Source organism: Dasypus novemcinctus, chromosome 13, assembly GCF_030445035.2.
Source record: "Dasypus novemcinctus isolate mDasNov1 chromosome 13, mDasNov1.1.hap2, whole genome shotgun sequence".
Taxonomy (NCBI): domain Eukaryota; kingdom Metazoa; phylum Chordata; class Mammalia; order Cingulata; family Dasypodidae; genus Dasypus; species Dasypus novemcinctus.
Window position 1 is genome coordinate 50,647,939 of NC_080685.1, and position 21,402 is coordinate 50,669,340.

Genomic DNA, 21,402 nt, shown 5'->3' on the forward strand with positions numbered 1-21,402 from the left:
TAGTTCTTAAGTGAATTGCCTTTTATATTTGTTGAGCATATTTTAGATAATGATAGGGGGAAATTTTACAGTATTTGCATTCCTCCTGGTACAGGTAGCGAACTATATCAGGTATCTGCTAATTGAAAATTATTCTTGCATGTCCAAAAGAATCCCTTAACTTAAAAAATTCAGTTTTAGGGTGCAGATGTAACTCAAGAGGTTGAGCACCTGCTTCCCACATGGGAGGTCCCGAGTTTGGTATCCTAGTGCCTCCTAAAAAAAAAAAGAACGAAGAACAAGCAAAAACAAAAACAAAAAAACCAACTCAGGGAATCTGATGTAGCTTTGGTTAAGTGCCGGCTTCCCATTTATGAGGTCCCAGATTCAATTCTCATTCCCTGGTACCTCAAAAAAAAAAAATTTCAGTTTTATTCAATAAGTGTAATCACAGTGGTATTTCAACACACAGGGTACCTTAGCAATCAAGTAGGAGGAGAGCAAAAGAAAAACAATAGCATATTGAGCCAGACTTACTTAAAAAAGCAAGTAATAAATAGTGTGTGCCCCAACCAGAATTAAATAGTGACACTGATATACACTAATTCGATGGTTTGAGTTTGAACTAAGTATGTGAAGAAATAATAAAAGTGAGAGAACCGTATATTTTGTTAATCTGGCAAAATTAAAATTAATCAAAATAAAGCTAAGGAAGACTGAGCATTTGATTTAATTTGTGGGTTCATTGTAAAAAGCTGAAGAAGACAACTTTCAGAAAGTTTTTTATTAGCAAAATCTGATTTGCATTAATGTGAGGTTGTTTATAATCTTTATATAACCCCGTTAATGTGACTGTTTACATATTTTACTGCAGGATTTTGCAGTATATGGCACTTGTCATATTTACAAACAAATATTACCTTTATAAATTCTGAAAAATTCTCACATCTGAAACATGTGATCTCAAGGATTTCAGAAAAGGAATTGTGGATTTGTATAAACATCACTGAGAGGAGAACTCTAAGGGAAATTATCTGAAACTCTTCTTTAATAGGGGAATTCAGTAGCTATTGTCAAGTGGTTAAATCATGAAGTGAGAGTATAAGCTAATTTAGGACTATGGAATAGAAGAACTAAACCAGAACCAAAAAAAGAAGTAGTCTCTGGAAAGTGGAGAGAGATGGGGTGGGAAGCTTGGCTTTTCTTCATATGTCTTCCAAACTCTTTAAACTATCGTGTGAATGTATTTTGGTTTAAAAAATTAAATGAAGTATTTCAACAAATTTGCCTTAGGTTTATACAATGTGCTAGAGAGTAGAAGATTCTGGAAATGTAAAAATTAAAACCTTAAGTGTTCTAATATGGAAAATGCATTTGTATATAATTGAGCAATACAAAACAGTATGAACAGAGAAGAGACTAACATTTTTCAAAACTCAGGAGTATGAATAGATGTGAGTGTTAGCATTTTGTCTATATTTGGGAGTGATGGGTCTGGTGGACTGTGGGAGAAGAATGAGGGGGATAAATCAGGGGAGGCTTGTTAGAACTCAAAGGCCTGAATCTGAGTGAGGTAAGAGGGAGATGGAAATGGGGGCAAAGATAAAGCAAAGTTCAGGAATGAGAGTGCTTCTCCATGTCCTCCTGTCCAGGGAAAACTGGCTAGTAGCTCCTTTAATTTAAACCTTCCTTCCCGAGCAAAGAAAAAGCTATTCAGATGATAGTTGTTCCTCTGGGAGAGAGAGGAAGAATGGTACATTTTATGTAGGAAACTTATGTTTTAATTTTCCTCTCAAAATGGATGACTATGGGAAAATACATATGCACGGAAAATTTTTCAAGAAATAACTTTCTTTAGATTGCAGTAAAATGAAGTGAAACGTGGATTATCTGACCAGGATTCTAAAGTACATGGGCCAACTAAATCACACAGGTGGTCTTCAAGGATATCCTTACAACCAAAATTCACTGCACTAATCCAGCCTTAATATTTTTAAAGTCTTGAACAAAGATGATGAAGTCATTGAAGAGAAGGGTTGTTTTCTTCCAAACTCATCTAGGCAGCTGTAGCAGCTGTGTTATCTCTTCAAACACCCAGATTATAGGTTAAACCCTAAAGTTGAGCCTTTGAGTTAGACTAGATAGAAATTTCTTGAAGTCCAGGGTTTTGATACAGCAGAGATTATGGTATAGGAGCTATACACAGTGATTAAAATGGAGAATGATCAGGTGCATTATGAATAAAAAAGAGTTAATAAGAAAAAAATATGGAAAATGTGAAAAATTCTCCAAAGATAGCTGAACAAGCAATGCTTCAGGTCTGTGTAGAGTTAAAGAGTACACATGGGAGAAGCAGTGAGGTCCCTGACAGGTGGCAGGGAAAGTAAGTTGACAGATGAGCTTTACATTTCTTAAAAATTTTGTCTTTATCTCAGAGTTCACAGAGACGGATAAGAAAGGAACAGATGTCAGAAACAGCAGTGCTTCTTAGGGAAGATTAAATGGTAGGGGAAACGGAGATCACATTACCAAATAAGACAGGAAGGGAAACCAGTGTGTCTAAGTGGGACTGAATGGAATGACCAGGTGGAATTTGGATCTGAAGTTTGAGGGGATATCATATTAAAGCAATAAACATCAAGATATCACTATGTAGCTGGTTGGGATTCCATTAATTGATGATGATACTGGGTGATTGTTTCTTTTGTTAAATAAAATAGTGCCGTACAAGATTTTTTTAAAATTAACTTTTCATTTTTATATTTTATGCATATTTCTCCATTTCAGAATTACTGGGAAATTGAAATTATTGTTGCAATGTATTGGGAAAAAACTAGAATTTAGGAAGAAACTTGGGGTTATGCAAGAGTTAATTGGATCACTTTATGTTACTTTTCATTCATTTCTCTCTTTCATTCCACTGCTCTTCTCTTCCTTTATTCATATTTTGTCTTCATTGGAGGACAAGGAGGTGTGGAAAAACAGAAGTGATATTCAAAGAAAAAGAATTCATTATTGAGGGCATTGACCATACTATTTAATATAGAAAATATCTAGAAAATTAATCAGCAAAATGTTCTTTCATACATCTAACCTATTTCTTTTTTATCATTATTTTTAAATAACAATATTCATTTCTGAGGATAATATAAAGATAATTAAAATGTGAAACAAACCCTATATGCACCAAATGACTATTTATAGCAGTGGTTTTTGTAATACATTGTTTTTTTTTTATTTATTTAATTCCCCCCTCCCCCGGAGGTCGGTTCTCTGTGTCTATTTGCTGCATCTTGTTTCTTTGTCCTCTTCTGTTGTCGTCAGCGGCACGGAAAGTGTGGGTGGCACCATTCCTGGGCAGGCTGCACTTTCTTTTGTGCTGGGCGACTCTCCTTATGGGGCGCACTCCTTGCGCGTGGGGTTCCCCTATGAGGGGGACACCCCTGCGTGGCAGGGCACTCCTTGCACGTGTCAGCACTGCGCATGGGCCAGCTCCACACAGGTCAAGGAGGCCCGGGGTTTGAACCGTGGACCTCCCATGTGGTAGACAAACGCCCTAACCATGGGCCAAGTCCGTTTCCCTGTAATACATTGTTATACTCCATTTTTCCCTCTCTACATTCTGATATTTTCTAGTTGGGGAAAAAGACCTAAATCCTTTTGTACAGTTAAAAATGCTAAATCACTTACTCTCTTTACAAACATTTTTTAAAACTCATGTATAAGTTACTGTTGTGAGAGCTAGACATATGGAGAATAGGGCATAGTTCCTTCTTCAAAGAAACAATTCAAAAATACAGTGTTGTAAGTTCCCTGATAAAGGTATGTACAACTAGGATACAGTGGAGCACATAAGGGTTAGGAGATGAAGATGGGAGACATCCTACAGAATGGGATGCTTGAGCCAAATCTTAATGGATGACTATTCACTACGGAAACATTTATATAAGAAATGTATTCATTTAAAATTCTGGTCTATGTATTAAAGATCTTCTCAATTGAAAGAATTGGGGCTAGAAGTTAGAAGACTTGGGCTCTTCTTCTAGCCAGCTCGTAGTTAGCATTGTGACTTTCAGCAAATCACATGCCCTCTTTAGCTCTCACTTTCGTCATTTGTAAAGAGGACCTTAGGTCATACCAGGAATGAACGTCATTGGTGGTTTGAATGCCATAGTCTAAGTGGTGATTCTAGTTAAAGCAAATTGTGCACCATGTAGCAATGGGAAGGAAAAGGATGATTTTTTTGGCTCAGTAAAAGAATTTCTACATTTTTATTTATCCATTCCACTAATACTAATTAAACATCTACTGTGTGTTTCCTATGTCTGGAAATGCTTTTAACCTAGATATCCACAGTACTTTTTCCTTTACCTCCTTTAGGTCTTTACTTAATGGCCATCTTCTCATGAGGTCCTCCCCTTCTCCCCTATTTAAAATTGTGCATGCACACACACAGGCACACTCATTCTAATTCCCCATTCCATGCTTTATTTTTCTTCATAACACTCATCACTTTCTAATATTCTAAAACATTCACTTATTTATGTATTAATTATTCATACCAACCACTAGAAGTTAAGCCAAGGGCAGGGAATTTTGTAGGTTTTTTTCAATGTTGTATTTGTAACATCTATAATTAGACACAGCACATAGTAGGCCTTCAGGAATGTTACTCAATTGTAGATAATCAACAACTGAATGAGGAATTCTAGGGTTATTTTTTGAATATATTGTTGAAGTGGAAATGGTCAAGGAGACTATAAAGTGAATAAAGACTATAAAGTGACTCTATGGCAGGAATTTTCAAAAGGTTTGAGAAATAGGATCTTTGCTTCAAATGAAAACTTATGTAGAAGCCTTATCTTAAAAGATAAAGTATAGACCTATTCTGGATGAAGCATGTAGGAAGAATGTAGCCCAGCATGCTTTTCTCCTCTCTGATTAAGGTGGTCTCTGAAGAGGCTCTGCACAGCTTTTCTTGAATTTGCCTAATCTCAAAAATCACTTGGGACGCTTGTTAAAAATGTAGATCCCCTATCCCCTAACTTCATCTCCTAGAAAGGAATGGAGTATAAGAGGAAGTTAGCTGAAGGGGCAGAAGCTTGTGCCAAAGATGGTGATTATAGATAAAAGGAAATAGCAAGAACTTGGGGGGCCAAGTAGAGAGATAAGTTAGTAAACGGGCAAGGGGGTTACCAAGTAAAGTAATTTTAATGGTGGTCAATCACACACTTGTCTCCCACATAAGAAGAAAAAATTGAATCTTGATCTGGACTGAGAACCAAATATGTTTAAAAAGAGAAAAACAAAGCCATATTTAGGGATTTGTTTTGTTGAATTTTATTATTGACAATGGCGCCAAAGAACCAACATGCAACCACTTGAACTAAATAAAATGTTAGCAGAGATCCAAACATTCAAACATATGATAAAGAGACGTTTCCACTGGTCAAAGACCTCAGAAGAGACATAACTCAATCATTCATTGAACAACTAGTACACAAAACTTCGAAAAAGATGTATTCATATTCCTTGTTCTTTCATACTAAGTATTAACTTCTTTTTCTGTTATACTGTGAGCAAAATATAATTTAATTTTCTTATTTGAATTACACCATTTCTCTGATAGTCTTCACCTGTAGGCCCCTTTGTAAATACTTTCCACTATACTTTTTGTGCCAGCCATCTTTTGTGAAAATTCTTATATAACCTGTAATGTTTCATTCACTTATCCTTATATTTCTTTGCATTCATTGAAATCTGACTTCCCTGAAAACATCACATCCCTCAAAACGATCTCAAATAGAAACTGCTGTTTTACCCATTCCCCTAGCTCCTTCTTGGATGTCTCAAAGACTCCTCAACTTCAAAATATCTGAAATGGAACTCATGACCTTGCTGAAATCATAACTTCTTTTCATCTACTTTTCTCCATCTCATCAAATATCACCTCCTTAGACAACCCATCACTAAATCCCTGTCAAATTTACCTTTAAATAGTTTTAAAATAAATCATTCTCCTCCTTCTATTCTACAACCACTCTAGTCCAAGTTACCATTGTTGTCTGCTTCAACTACTGGAATTGCTTCCTATCTGTTTTACTATCTTCAAGTGACCACCCTCTAAGTTCTTGAAAGTCTGCTCTAGGTATAGCTTCCATCAACCACTTCCTTGATATCCCAGCTGCTATCATCCTATTTCATTATTGGAGCAGCCAGGACACCAGTTGCCTTTCCAGCATTTAGTCTAATGCCTGATTAATCTTTATAAAGTACACATGTTCCCATACTTCCTCAATACTTATGAATTAAATTCAAATTCCTTAGCCTAGCATTCTTTTCACAGGAAAAAACCCTCTTTCCATAACTATGTCTATCAAAATCCTGCCCCACCTTTAAGATTGCTTTTCCTGACCTCTGTCTACCCTGATTAGTCCGTTATGTCTTTTGAACCTACATAAACTTTATTTCTTCTGTTACCAGAGAGTATAGACTTCCTTGAGAGTGTTACCAAATTTCTTTCTCCAGACACACCTTACACTGTTCCTTGCATATAGCAAATACTAAATTTATTTAGTGAATTTTAATAAATTTATCTTAATAGTTTTTTAATTTTGAGTCAATTTCAGAAAAGAACTAAATTACTGAATTCATTTTAGTATTCTAGAGTTCCATAAAAACCAAATGGAAACCACCCTGCATATAAAAGTATAACTGCTCTGTATTTGTTTTATTTCAAAGTGAACCAGGTCTTTTTACCACCAGAGAGGAAGAAAGAGGTTTAAGCTGAAATTAATGTTTTGATGAAGATGAGGTGGATGGTAAGTTGACCTGAGGGAAGAAAAAAAAATCAATTTGCCACATGTTAGCATCAGAGACTCTCCATGATTGATGTTTAGTGACTTGGAAATTCTCTTCTGGGCAAACTACCATTCCACTGTTTACTCACATGCATTCTGAGGCATAAGTTAATTTTGAAACGAGAACTCAAATCTAAAAGAAACCTTGGACATTAGCTAGTTTGTGATTTTCAAATTTTTCTCACTCCTTTTTTGTTTTTAAGCATTAGAACCTTTTATTCAATCAAAATCTTCCATGAAATAATAAAAATGGAGTTGTTGGTTTTTTAAATAAAGCAGGGTGGGAACTCAGGATACCGGCTCCAGCCCACTTGCTTCTGGCTCTCCAGCTTCCATGGTAGCTCCTGAAATGCTGAAACTCTAAAGCACTGCTGATCTCAGTGTTGAAAACCAAATATCATTTCTGATCTCTCATTTCTTACATAAGAAAACAGTCTCCAAGAGATTACATGATGTGCCGAGATTTTTAGTAGTGACCAGGGCCCTGCCAACTGTTTCATTCCAGCATTAGTAGGAACTTGGCAAAATAAAGGCCAACAAAGGGAAAGGGCTAAGAATTTATTTTGAGGCCAGAGTACACAGGATTAAAGCATTCCAGTTACTTACTTGTTATAGCATATGAACTTGGGTTTCCTGCTGTCCAGTCCCAACATACTCCTTCGTCTACACCATACTATTTTCTTTGATGGCATACACCTCCTTCTAGTCACCTCAACATTTAGTCTTTACTCTTTTTGAAAACCCTTCTTCAGTGGCTGTATGCATGAGCATAAGAATCTTCTGAACTTCTTGACTGCTTTGATAGTTTGTACTCTAAACTCTTCAGCCACTGTTATCAAATGGTCATATTTTTACCCCTAACTTGAGCTATCTATCTCCTTTCTAAGATATTATAATACTTTCATATAAAAGTCTGTTAACAAGTTGATAGCATGTGGACAGGCAATTATCTTTCCATTGTTTCATTCCAGCAATCATAGGGAATTTAGGATAATAAAGGCCAAAATGGGAAAGAGTTAAGGCTTCTTTTTTTTTTTTTTTTTTTTTTGAGGTACCAAGGGCCAGAAATTGAACCCGGGACCTCGTATATGGGAAGCCAGCATTCAACCACTGAACCACATCAGCTTCCCTGAGTTGGTTTTATCGTTTAATTCGCTTGTTGTTTGTTTTTGTTTTTTCAGGAGGCACCGGGAACCAAACCTGGGACCTTTCATGAGAGAGGCAGGTGTTCAACTGCTTGAGCTATATCTGCTCCCTAAGAATTCTATTTTGAGGCCAGGATAGGATTAAAAAGAAGGGAGATGTCTACAGACTTTTTTTTTTTAAATAGGAGAGCCAGATTACTATTGTTATAATAATTAAAGGGCTACTTGGAAAAGCTCTATCAACGCTACATTTCCCATAGTGAAAATTACTTTATTTTAAGAACACTTCTTATGAAACAATTCAGGAAGAGTAGAAAGTTAAAAACTAAAATCCCAACATCCCACCATACAGAAAAAACCATATTAACCCTTCCTTTAGATATCTCTCTCTGAATGTAAGTGTATGAATTTATACAATTTAACATAAATAGAATTATTCTGTAATGCTACTAATTATTTTAGTTAAGAAATATTTGGTTCTCCTTCAACTAAATATAGATATGTTACTCTATTTCATAGTTACAGTGTTCTTTTGTGTGGGTGTTATAATTTATTTAACCAGGCATCTATTGATGGTTATTTATATATTTCCCAGTTTTTGACTGTTATTTTTAAGTACTAAAATAAATATCATTGCCAATACATCGTTGCATCTGCTTATCCACTCAGGATAAATTCATAGAAGAGAAATTAATATTGTCATTTTAAAATAAAATATATTTAATACATGTTTGTTATAAATGAAAGTTCAGAAAACAAAACAAAACACAGACAAGTATCAAGTTTTAAGTGACACCTCCTATAATCCCGCTGGACCTTATCCCACTGTGCTAAAGAAATCCTGTGTAGACCTCAGACTTTTAGTTCAATAAACATGTAACCATAAACATTTAAGTACTTTGTTTTTAAGACATTCGATCATAAGGTACATATTTAAGTATATTTTCTTAAACAAATAATGAATCCTGAGCAAGTTTGCACATCTGAGGATATAGATCTAGCTCATTCCTTTTACTGACTGTGGAGTATTCCAGGCAGAGATAAAAGATGCAAAATGTTGAGATAAATGGCATGAGCTCTCAAGCTGGGCATACTGTCACCAGCATTAAGGTTTTGAGTATATTACTTAGTCTCTATGTGCTTTACCCTCCTCGTTTTTAAACTGGTAATATTATAATAGTACCTACTGCATAATATGGTTGAAAGGATTAAATGACTAAATATATTCTAAATTGCTTAAAACAATAAGCACTCAATAAATGCCAGCCGTTATTATTTACCATAATTTTTTTTGCTAGTTTCCAGTTGATGGACATTTACAGGTTTTTCAGTTTTTCAACAATAGTGTGGCAAGTAACATTTCATGTATGTACAACTTGTATAAGTATTTCTTTAGACTGTATTCCTAAAAGTAGAAAATGGAATTACTAGATCAAAGGATAGACACATTTTAAATTTTGATAAATATTCTATATCCCCCTCCAAGAGACTGTGCCAATTTATATTCCAACAAACATTGTGTAAAAATATCCATTTCCCCACATCTGATCAACATTGTGTGTTATCAGTCTATTATGTAAATATACGCACATACGCATTTTTAATGTGTCTTTCTTCGATCATTAGAAAAGTTTAGTGTTTTACATTTTATTGATCACTTACGTTTCATCATCTGAGAACTAAAATTATCCTTGATCACTTTTCTATTAGGATGTTCATTTGTTTTTATAAACAGATATGTAAAACTCACTGAATATTATTATTATTAACTTTTGGTCATACATATTGCAACTGTTGTTTCTCATGTTGTCTCTCTTTCAATTTTGTTCATTATTTTGCCATAAGGAAATGTCTCATGTCCATGAATCTTTTGTAACTTCAGGTTTTGTGTCAAGTAGCCAAAGTTTTTCAACTCCAATTTTAGCACAATTGTTACCCATACTTTATACAACTTTGAGTCTTGACCCATTTGATTTTTTCCTGAGGGGGGTGGAAGACATGTGGATGGGTGCTCAGTTCTCCTGAAATTATTTATTCAAGAGTTGTAATGCCACCTTTATTGCAAATTAAACTGCCACATGTGTTTCACTCTTTCTGTGTTCTTTTCTGATCTGCCAGTGGACTTTTACAAGCTTAGAATGTCTACCTCTTTAATTTTTATATTCAATTTAATTTTAATATTTGATAGTGCATATTCTCTCTGATTACTTTTTTAAAAAAGATTTTTCCTTGCTATTTTCACCCATTTGATTCTTAAATGTGAAATTTAGAATCATTTTTTCAATTTACCTCTCACATAATTGTATTAAAAATTTTTTTCTGAGGTTCTGTCATAGTTATATAGTTTAGGAAAACTTTACAACTTTGCAGTATTATGATTCCTATACAAGATCTATTTCTCTATTTTGACTTTGTTTTATGTCCCTTGGTAAGTTTTTTATAAACTTCTTCATACAGGTACTGTACATTCATGTTAGATTTATTCCCAGGTAGTTTCTTGTGAATACCGTATATTCATTTAATGATTGACTTGGAATAAATCCCACAAGTTGAGTCTGTAGTATAAATAAACATTAAAATAAGCAATTTCATTAAGAGTTGTCTTCAAAGACCTCTCCTTTTGCTACTTTCCCGTATGAAACACACGTTTTCCAAGCAGCTCAAGCTGTACCTCAGAATCCTGTAAACAATAGCTCATTCCTCAACAACGTTTTTCATCTTTATGCAGTCCCCAAGAACCACATGTTGTAATTTGGAATATGGTTTGGCGAGGATTTTTGCTGTTTATTATTCAAATAATTCAGTTTTCATTATCATTTTAGTCTTACCTGATAAATAAACACAACTGGGAAATCAACAAGTATGCAAACCCTCTGAAGTTTAGATACTGTGTCTTCAAGTCAAACAACCTTTATGCTTAATTCCCATGCCTCCAGCAAACAATTATGGAGATCTGTTATGTTCTGAGGACTAGAAATAGAAACATATCCCTGCTCTTAGGTGCCTCTTTGTCTTGTAAGAGAATTAGACATTAAACAAATAATTGAAATACATACTCTGAAACCATTAAATCCTTTAAAGCCAGTAAGAACGCCTAATCAAATGACAATTAAGTAATGATGAATGTGCCTGTACCAGTAGCACTTATTTTAATCAATAGCACACTCAGATAGAAATATGACCTGCCAAGGCAGCTTTCTGTAAGATGTGCTTTTAACTCTTTTCCCCCACTCTAGTATGAAAATGTTAGCTATAATAATGAGGTTGTGTCTTCCCTATCTATAGATCTAATTATAACATTAGCTTTCAAATTTTAAAGCTCAAGTGATTAATAAGATAGGGAGGGGACAATTGAGTCCACAGTATGGAATTATATCCTTTTATTACATAGATATATATGTATGCTATAATAAAAGAAACTATAATAACACAAACTCATGCATACATAGAGGTTCTTCTGTAAACTTCTAGTTTCTCCTCACTGGGGAAAACCCAGGATGTTTCTTTATTCATTGCCCAAGTTGTGCTGATTCTTCTCTGTGCCACACTGTTATCCTGTGCTGGTCTTCACTAGGACATTGTCTTTTTACATAAATCTGTGATTCTATGTGTAGAAAACTCTTATTTATGTACTGTCTGAACTCACCTACTCCTTCGGCTTTAAATGCCATTTATATACCATATTTATATAACTATCACAATTATATCTCCAACCCTAAACTCCACACTTGAATATCCAACTGCCATCATGACTTATGTATTTAAATGTCTGAGTCATCTAAAACCTAACTTTTCAAAACAAAACTCAAACCTATATGTCCCATAGTCTTCTTATTTTAAAAAATGGATGACATCATTAAGCTAAACACATAAACTCCACTTGATTCCTTGATCCACAACCTCACCCACTTCACCTATTCTGAGTGTCATTCTAAGATCCAGGTTTTCTTTCTCTTGTCTTTTTTACTTGTCATAATTCCCTATTGCCAAGTCTTTCTTTTCTTTCTGTACTTTTTCTAATCATGCTCCCAGTGGAATGCCTTTTAAGTTACATAAAGTAAGACAAAAATGCTTGTACTTCCTAAAATTTTATATGGAAGTGAAACAACATAAAATATAATTTCTTGTAAGGAGGAGTTATAATTGAAGAGCCTTACTGTAAAGTAAGTAGTAATAAAGAAACAGATGGATTGTAATAAAGAAACAGATGGGTTGCAAAAAACAGTTTATAAACTCTTAAACACTAAAATGTGTTTATAATTTTTATTCATTAAGAAATTTGTTATCAGCCCTACTGAAAGTCAATTTAAGATATTTACAATTCATTTAAATTTAATGGTCATGGAGCATGGGCTACAAAGCTGAGTGCTTTAAATACAGAAAAAAATATGAGTTCCTTAAGGAATTCACTGTCAAGGAGGAGAAACAGGCATGTGAGTAAATAAATACAATATAGAAATAAGTACAACAACAAAGACATGTACAAGATAAAGAGGAGGCACCCAGGAGAATATGATTAACTGAGGAAGAGGGTATGTCCTTCCCCCATCTGCTCAAGTTAAAAATGTAGATGGTTTCCTCCATTCCTCTCTTTCCTTTACCTCCCTCCGTTGTTTTCAGTTTCAAGATCTGTTCACTCTACTACAGGCTTTGGCAAACCTTTTCTGTAAAGGGACTGATAATAAATAGTTTAGGCTTTGCAGACAAAATATGGCTTCTATTGTATATTTTTTCTTTTGTCATAACCCTTTAAAAATATAAAAAATATTCCTAACTATTAGGGACATATGAACATAGACCAAGGCTGAATTTAGCCTACGGGGCCATAGTTTGTCAGCTATTGCTCTATGCCAAAACCTTTCCCAAACCCAACCACTTCTGTCAACTCCCATCCTAGGGGGAATGGTTGCCATCTTTTTCCAGCATTACTGTATTGGTCTCCTATTAGGTTTCCCATACCTACTTGTGGACCTCTCGAATCCAGGCTTTACAAAGTAGCCAGAGTGATCTCTTAAATCAGACACGCCACTTCCCTTCTCAAAAAAGACTGCCCAAATGAACCAACAAAAAATAATGTATGCAACATTTGTTATACTTAAAGAACTCAGGTGACTTTCTTTTTTGGTGGGAAAGAAGTGCTGGTATTTCTAGAAATGCAGTATAATTCTGTCTACTCTAGTTTTATTTCAAATGCATGCCATTACTTATTAACATAGGCAGTTAAAAATAAGGAGATCTGAGATTTATCCTTTTATATAGTTATTAAGACTTTCATAATAAAATGTAATTAATCTGAATAATGAAACAGAAACTGATTGAATTTGGTTGTAAGCACAGTAAGTATTTAGGCTTAGAGCAAGTGAGGAAAGGAAAAAGGAGGAAGAGAAAGAAGAAGAGGAAGGAGAGGGAGAAGGCAAAAGGTGAAACAGAGGAGGAGACTCTATACCATGTCATGTAAAGTGAGATAAGACTCAGTATTTGTATTTAGGCTGTTTATCTCCCTTCTGACTGCTGTGGGTCTTCATTAGTCTTTTTCTCTCTAGGCTAAACTTTTCCTTTGTCAATAGTGAGAGTAAAGGATGAAAATACCATTACCCCTATGAGCTGTACCCTTTCACCAGCTCCTTGATTATCTTTGGTTATGATGCAGCTTTTCTTACCATTGAAACTGCCTTTTTCTTCTGAGTTCTCCCTCTCCCTTGTCCCCTGGTTTCACTCATTCTCTTTTCTCTTATTAAGGTACCAACCTTTTTGTGTCTTTTCCCAGCTATCCCTAATTTTTCCACAGCTCTAATTTAAGCCACACAATTCAGCATTTTTCTACCCAGCTGAATAAAGAAAGCAGATAATTTGCAGCAAAAATTAAACATAGGTTAAATTACACTTCAATATGAATTAGACACGTGTTGTTGAGATATTTTCAAGAGCTCCTCTTTTAAATGGTGCCTTTTTTTTCCCTGAAGAGGTGAAAATGCTTTTGCATCTAATGCCTCTTTGTTCCCATAAAGTTAGGTTTGTTTACATTTTTCAATTTAAAGGATTGAGGTTGGGCATTATTATCCTTGCTTTACATATGGTGAAGCCAAAGCACAGAGAAGGAAAATCCCCAAGGATATCCAATGTATGCTCAAGCTTTGACTGGACCTCCCCGGTTCGGGAGGGCGAGACCTGTGAGTTTTTTCCTGGTCTTGCTGAGGGCAATTTCTAAGCTGTGCTCCATATTCCTTGTGAATCAAGGCCATTTATTTTTACCTATTTTCAATACATCAACCCTTTCAAGAAAATTCCAGATATGCTTTCCATAAACCAGTGTTTCTCAAACTTGGGTAATCTGCAAACACCTTTTAAAGGAAACGAGTCCATATGGACTCTGAGTGTAGACAAATTAGTTGTATTCACGATGTTACTTAAATATGTACAGAAAACTTTTTCATACTTAGATATCTGCAAAAATTTAAACACTTTATGTTTATTGTTCTGTATCAAAAGAGCAAAAGAAAATTAGAGTCAAATACAAACAGAACCAAGTCCCTGAAAAACTTCAACTGATCAACATTAATGTGAGAAATAACATTCTTTCATGATGCATAATTTTGTTAGTCAAAAGGAATGTGTTCAGGTTCTTCTGAGACTGGCATGCTGGGCTACCTTGTGCTGTATGACCCCACTACTCTGCAACCATTTGTATCATACTAGAATGGAATGTTTATCCACACAGGGCACCATTGTGTCATTGGAGGAAAGTGCATAATTAGTGTATTAATTGGAGAAGCAGTCAGAGTTTTCAAGGTCAGCCATGGACTAGGCAGCTACCTATTGGGATGATTTAAGGGCAACCCAAGCCAAGGATCTCACTCCTCCCAGTTTACAAAAGCACTTAAATTACTCAATCCTTTTAGTTGGAGGGATCAAAGAATCCAGTTTAGATTAAAATGTATTATCCAGATGAGTAATTAATAGCAGTTGATTCTCTAGCAGATAATAATTTATTTTTCTAAATATAATCACATGGGAAACAGAGCGTAAGGGAATGAGACAGGGTAGATGAGCCTTGAGATCATTATAAGTCAGCATTTATTAAATGCCTACTAGTATCAGGGATCTATATGGACTGAGTTCCCACTCTTGGCTTTTAAAATCTAGTTGATAATACAAGACAAATAGAGTGAGAAAGAGTTTTCTTGGGCTATAGTAGAGGGAGAAACTTAGAATCAAGCAGTAGCAACAGGAGCAGAGCCAGGGCATTTTAGTTTGGAGCCAGCAGAAGAGAGAAGCTGCCTGAATGGAGGAGGTTCAGATAAAGAGGTTCATTTTTTGTTTGTTTGTTTGTTTTTCTTTTGTAATCATAAACTTAACTGCAATCTAGCTAGATTTGGAGAGAGAGGAAAATGTGGAAACCAAAGAACTGTGGCAAAAGCACAAAGATAGAATACTGTGAGCAGACTGGAGGTGGTAGGGTGTTCTACTGAGCTACAGATAGAATGGTCTGGTTACAATAAAACACCAATCAATTTACTAGACTTTCCACCATTGGCAATGTTGATCTTCTTGCTGGTCTTGTCATTCCTGGCCCCCGATTGCTTCATGACTTCCACAATACTCATGCCCTCTTTCACCTTGCTGAAGACCCCACCAGGCTTGTTATCCAATTGGTCAGTCTTATCAATGCAGATGAAAAACTGGGTACCATTTATGTTGGGTCCAGTTTTGGCCATGGACAGGATGACATTTTTATCATCAAACTTCTCTCCATAGATGGGCTTGTCCCCAGCACCACTGTAGTGTGTGAAGTAACCACTCAAGCACATAAACCCAGGAATAATTCTGTGAAAGCAGAAACCCTTATAAACAAATCCTTTTTCCCCAGCTCTCAGAGTGTGTGAATTTTCTGCTGTCTTTGTAACTTTGTCTGCAAACAGCTGTGAAGAGACACACTCAAGGACTTGCCACTGATGACAGTGTCCAAGAACATGGGAGGGTCTGACCATGGCTGAGTGACATTCATTGCAGTTCTGGCAGTGTCATCTGTGAGCCATTTTTTATAAGATGTAAGAAAAGATTTGAAATTAAAAATAACTGGTTCTTTAATTACATAATTTTCATTTTTATGTATCTTTCAGAATTTGCATTTTCCCCCAAGAATTTTCCTTTATCTATTCTGTGCAAGCCACTGTGGGATTGAGGGGGAGAAATGAACACCACCTCACAGCCTGTAGTCACATTTCCTCTCTTTGTGACTGTGGACATACTTCCATGATTCTGGGTTTCTTACAAACTTTTCTTGAGTAAGAAAACATATTTTTAAGTAGTTGCTGTCATTTCACTGTTTTCACCCATTGACTTGATACTGTTCATGTTCACTGTATGTTTGTCCGTTTTAAATATATTAATTTAAAGTGGGCATATAATTAGCTCACTGTTTCCCCCTCACTTTTCTATAATTCCACAGAAACTTTTACAAATGTAAAAGTTCACTGTTGTAAATCTGTTGAAGAGAGAGCATCTTACCATGTATGTGGGTGGGAAGATTGCAAAAAATATTTTCGCCATGAAAAAGGAAATAAAATGTATGAGTCCCTAAATGCACAGCCCTCTGCATGATCTAATTTACTCCTCACACCTCCTATAAGATAGGAATAATCACTTCCATACAGAGATAAGAAAACCAAGGTTTAGAGAAAGCAAGTAATTTTCTGGGATTCACATATCTAGTGTCAGTGCTCAGATATAAACCCCTGTGTCACAACTCCAAACCATATGTCCTTTCCTCTTAACTGCCCTGCCCCTCACAGGGGTCCTCTCCAAATGGCCTGTCTTTCAAGGGCTGGGGATAGGGCAATTTGAGAATGTAGTAAAAGCAGAGAGCCGTTCTGGCTTGTGCAGCTTTCATTCCTTCCCAATTACGAATAGTTCAGTATACTCTCTTTTCTCTTTCTCTCCTCCCCCTATCCAAGCTGCCTTTCTTCTGCCCAGTCTTACCTTTCTTTTTTCTTCACCCCTCCTGCAGAAAGTAGTGAGAAAGCTAGAAGTAATAATTAGGGTTGAGGGAAGAGAACTATTGCCATTCTTTTCCTGTCGTCCAAGCCCTGTTTCTGCGTGAATATGTGTTTGAGCCAATAGCCGTGCTCATCCCACCAGCTGTGCTTGGAGCAATCCAGCCAAATGCCATCTTGAGTCCAGTGCTGAGATTCCCCCTCCCCTTGCCCATATGGGAGTCTGTACTCCTGGAACACAGGGAGATGGGTTCTCACTAAAGAATGAAGGGCATGGCTACCTAGCTCTGCTTTTAAAACAATATCCCTCTCGGAAGGAACCTCAATGAATTAGGGTAATATCAGAGGGAAAAAAACACACAAAACCTTGATAGTCAGCATGAGGACTTAAGAAAAGCTTTAATTTAATTGAATGCTTGGCCATTTGCTTTTCTACATAGTGCTGTCTTTGAATATTTCTTTGCTGGAGTGATGCAGAGGAGAGGGGAAAAATTCAGCTTTAATTTTTGTTTGCATCTTGGTGACAAATGATGGGGGAAAATGTTAAACCATTCATCTACTGAGTTCTGGGAATTGTCAGAGTATTTTATTTGTGCATGCCTTCCTGATCCCCATTTTCTCAGATAAGTAAAAATTATGCTACATTTGTAAACAAGGCACTTTTATTAAGTTGAACTTTTACAAATGTATGGTATACTTCATCAATGTAGCACTTTTATTAAATAAAAGCATACCTAAAGTGCTATATGTATAGAACTTTGTATGATTAATATACACTTGAAAGCTATTACAAAGTAAGCATTATTTCAGAGTTTGTGGTGTCTTCTAAATTCACTTTGTGATTTAATGTGCAGCCATGGAAGAAGAGGGATATTATTTTGTTTGAATTTTACTAATAGGAATCCATATCATATTTTATACCATTTCAAGTAAACTAATCACTATCCCAAATGAAATTTTCTCTTTTTGATAAGTGTGTTTTGTTGCCTTTTAACACAGAAATAAGGAAGATGTGACATTTGAGCATTTGAAATATGTTAACTTAAAGTGCTTGCAGCACGTTTTGCCATGCTGAGTAAATTTTTTCCTTCCTAGTAAATGAAAAAGTATATAAAGCATTAACTAAATCCCTCTTCTAAGCTTACTAATAGAGAAGATTTAACTCATGAAGCACATACTGCTATTAAAGAGGCAGCTTGTCATAGTTTATAAACATGCATGTCATTAGAAATTCTTCTTTTTTGTTTTATTCACACCTGTTACTTCATTTTGTTTCCCAGAAAGCTGCTCAAATACTCTTCCTCTTACCCACACCTTGAATATTCAGTTTTAAATTTTTTTCCTTGTTTAAGACTTTTCTCTTTAGTTAAATATCCTGTAAACTCAAAACTGAAGATATGTTTTTTATTGTTGGTTGGTTAATGCTATAGTTCTCTTTTATTGGTTACTCATTTTTACTACAGCATGATAATATATGTTGACTAGATATTGGTACTGTATTTTCAAAGTTCTTAGTTGCCAGCAACACTTTAAACAGAAACAGAATTCTTTTAAAGGAGTATAGATTGCTCAAAGAACCAATGGGAGGGCAAAACTATAGAAGTAGGCTGAGTTTCCAGGAATGGCTCCCCAAAATGAATTACAGAGCTGGGCTTGCATAGGAGTTGCTGCCTCCACCAGTCTGAAGGCTGCACAAAATCAGAAGCCACCAGTATACCTGTTGGATCCAAAGCCACACCCCCTCTTTCATGATCCGGGTGAACAAAATAGGTGCCACACAACCTGCCTTTCTCCCATATGGCTCAGCTCTGAGTCAAAATCTGACATTAGTGCATCTGATTGGCTGAAACTACTTCTCATCAGGAGCCCTAGTTTGGAAGGGAAAAGACAAGTTTGGAAGGGAAAGAGAGTTTGAATTGAACTCCACATTAAAAGGAGCTTGGAATGGGTGTTAAGATAAGCCCACCCTCAAAATCCATCTGCTGTTAATAGCCTTGACACATACACTCCATTGAGAATTTGCCATTTAGCTACTTGAAAACTCAGCTTTTGTGTGGTTGGAAATTGCAGGATGCCAGACCTCCTTAGTAGATCATCAGGCAGCAAGCTGGCATATTTATTGAAATGTATGTGAGCCGTTTTCTCTGAGCCTATTTAGCTCCCAGAGAAGAACACTTCAATGTCATACCTGATGGAGGCGGATAAATCCGTCTGGCCTCTGGCATTCTAGGAGCAGGGCAGAGAAGGCGGCTGAGAGCCAGCATTTCATTATGTAGACTTCTACTAAAGTCTCTTGTTTTTACCCCCAGATTTGCTATCTTCCTTGCTTGGTCTCTCTGAGTCCAAAACTTCTTTGGTATAATAATTTCTCCAGGGAATACACCTCCAGTCTCCTGCTGGGAGCTGCCATGGGCAGAGGAAGGAACTGACCCTGGGTCACCTGTTGTTCTGTATATCGACTTCCATCCTACCCTGCTGTATTCACTCCATAACCGTACTCGTTGGTGTGTGATATCAGGTGCCTCCAAAAATGGAAGCCAAAATGGGTGGCTTCTCCTCCATTCCCTCCCTTTGTAGATTTTTGGGTAATAACCCCTTCCTCTCTGCTAAGTCAATTGTTGCCCCTCTGTCTGCTTTCTTTCTTCTTGCACATTTTGGATATCTTTTGTCCACTCCTTTCTCCTCTCCCATTTTCTTTGTCCTTGTAGATCAATATCATTTTTATTTCTTTATCATCATTTTTGTGGACCTTAGGGAAGGAGAAGAGATGTATACTTGTGATCAATCTGCCATGCTTAGCCGGAAGTCCCTTTAATTATTCTTTACTACATTTGTCATTATCAGTCTTATACATCATCAATCTTGTCCACATAAATTCTCACATATGAATATTTCTTTAAATGTAAGGGCTAATGTAAGGATTAAATATAAGGATTTTGGGAACAAAATCCTTAATATTATTACTTTCAAATTATAAAAGTACATTTTTCTAGTGGGGGAAGGGTGCTCCACATTTTGAGGGTATTGAATATCTGAAAATACAGGTTTATATCTGCTAAGTGCCAAAAAGAAAGAGGAGAAGAAGAAAGAAAGAGAGAAAGAGAAAAGAAAAAGAATGCCCAAGATTGCCATGAGAATGGAGAAGGGAGTCTTCCAGTGCACTATTGTGTCCAGACAGGCCCCCTGGAGGAGGTGGAAATTGAATTGGACTCTAACGGGAGGGTAGGAGCCCAGAGAAAAGAGCAGCATTCTCCAGTTGGAGTTATGGTAAGCATGACTTCTCTCTGTTACCAAATGGAGATATGCCTGTGTATAGCTCCATGTAAGGATCTGAGTGAGGACAGAATGGGCAGCCATTAGCAAATGGCATATAAACCATGGAGTTTTCTTGGGCTACTAAGCATAAATGGGTAGTTGCTTCAATGCCCAAGAGAAACTCTAAAGAAGCATGATTTACTAGCAGCCTGTGAGCTCACGGTTGCTGCTGACTCCTCAAAATGTAGTTCTGATTAAAGCAGGGAATTAAAACCCAAATAAAAGGAGGGGTAGTTTATATTATGAGTTTTATACTTGTACATTTCTGTAATTATAACATCTTAATAGCCATAAACACCAGTTTTGTAGTTTCCAACAGCATGTGGAACGGTATTCTCATATTCTTAATATTTTTATAGCCTCCCTTTTTTCCTTGATACTCTGATTATTTTACAAGTCAGTCATTATCTCTGAGTCTTTAATCTAGGCAAAGCATTATGCCAGCCCATGAGAAGTCTTAGTCATATGTTCATTCAACATGTTTGCTGAACATGCAAACAAAACTAATAAGAAAATAATTTCTGACCTCAACAAGTTATGCATGGGTAGGAAAGTCAGGACACAGTTACAGAGTAGCAGGGAAGCAAGATACAAATACCAATTAATAATAATAATTTTAAAAAGGTACTACTAATAATGGACTTGCTCTTTCCTTTTTTTTTTTGAAATATTTATTTTATTTATTCCACACCCCCCGCGCCCCCACTGTTTGCTCTCCGTGCCCATTCACTGTGTGTTCCTCCGTGTCCACCTGCACTCCCACCAGGCAGCTCTGGGAACTGACCCTGGGACTCTCCCGAGTGGTAGAGAGGGGACCGCTCTCCCGCGTCACCCCAGCTCCCTGCTCTGCCATGCCCTCCCATCTTCTCGATCTCTTGCCTCACCAGCTTTCTGTGCAAGCCAACCTGCCCCCATCAGGAGGCCCCAGGCATCAAACCCTGGACCTCCCATATGGCTGACAGGAGCCCAGTTGGTTGAGCCACACACTTCCCTGCTCTTTCCTTAGTAGTTTACCTTGTAGTTGGAAAGGCAGAACCTACATACACTTAAGTGAAACATTTGGACACTCAGGAAATAACACAAAAGTAAAAACTTTTACTTGCACATACC

The 21,402-nt window shown here is 36.4% G+C and overlaps 1 protein-coding gene across 8 annotated transcripts in view; it reads left to right on the plus strand.

The window, feature by feature from the left end:
* DNM3 (dynamin 3) overlaps positions 1–21,402 on the plus strand; it is a 693,285-nt gene that overhangs the window by 446,668 nt on the left and 225,215 nt on the right. The window lies entirely within an intron of this gene.